Here is an 854-nt window from a genome sequence, read left to right on the forward strand (position 1 = left end):
TCATGGCGAGGGAAGGGTTATAAATCAGTGCGGGGGGGGGGTAGGAAGGGGAGAAGGGGAGGAGCTGGGAGACACGAAGACAGTTGGAAGAGGGTTGGGGGGTGAGGGCGGTGCCTCCTTTGACGCGCCGGGGAGTCACTGGTCCTAGGAGCGAAGGCGAGTGTGAAAGGAGGTGGGGTCAGGCAGGAGGGGGGAGAGGAGGAAGAGGGGAAGCTCCAGCGGAAGACAAAATGGCGGCTGAGACAATCGCGAGGTTGACTTCCCGGCTGCGCGGCGACGGGGCCGGGGGAGGGGGGACGGGAGCGACCACCAGGCACCCTGACTTTCTCACGCCATTTCTTGCATACGCGCTCGGAAGGATTCGCGTGTGTGACTCTGGTAATTTTAGAATTCTAGAAATACAGAATCTATCTATTAAAGTACACACACTCACAAACACGCACGCGCGTGTATTAATTTACACCAAGCTACCACATACCACCATGGAGAAAAGGAGTTAATTTCTTTTGTCACAGCAAATTCCAGTTAATGTTTATTCTGGTCGTCATCTTGGAGGGAGATGAAGGTCAGAAGAGACCTTCGCGGTTATTCATTCCTAGATCTTGCGAAATGCAGATAAAAAATGTACTCGGACGCGAAGTGTCACTAGATAGTTTAGTTTAAATAACTGGTTCATTATAATATATTTTAATCATGCAAATACAGAAGTCAAATGTTATTACACATAAAAAATACGTATTTTAGTTCCGATGATTGGCCACAGGATATAAGCAACCTTGTTTCTTGTTCGCTATAGCAATTCATTCTTCCAATGCATGGCTATAACGTTTTCAGTGTAGATTTATTAAAATACG

At 47.5% G+C, this 854-nt stretch overlaps 1 protein-coding gene across 1 annotated transcript in view; it reads right to left on the bottom strand.

The window, feature by feature from the left end:
- Positions 1–854, bottom strand: part of LOC119591705 (steroidogenic factor 1-like) — a 34,253-nt gene that overhangs the window by 16,462 nt on the left and 16,937 nt on the right. The window lies entirely within an intron of this gene.

Source organism: Penaeus monodon, chromosome 29, assembly GCF_015228065.2.
Source record: "Penaeus monodon isolate SGIC_2016 chromosome 29, NSTDA_Pmon_1, whole genome shotgun sequence".
Taxonomy (NCBI): domain Eukaryota; kingdom Metazoa; phylum Arthropoda; class Malacostraca; order Decapoda; family Penaeidae; genus Penaeus; species Penaeus monodon.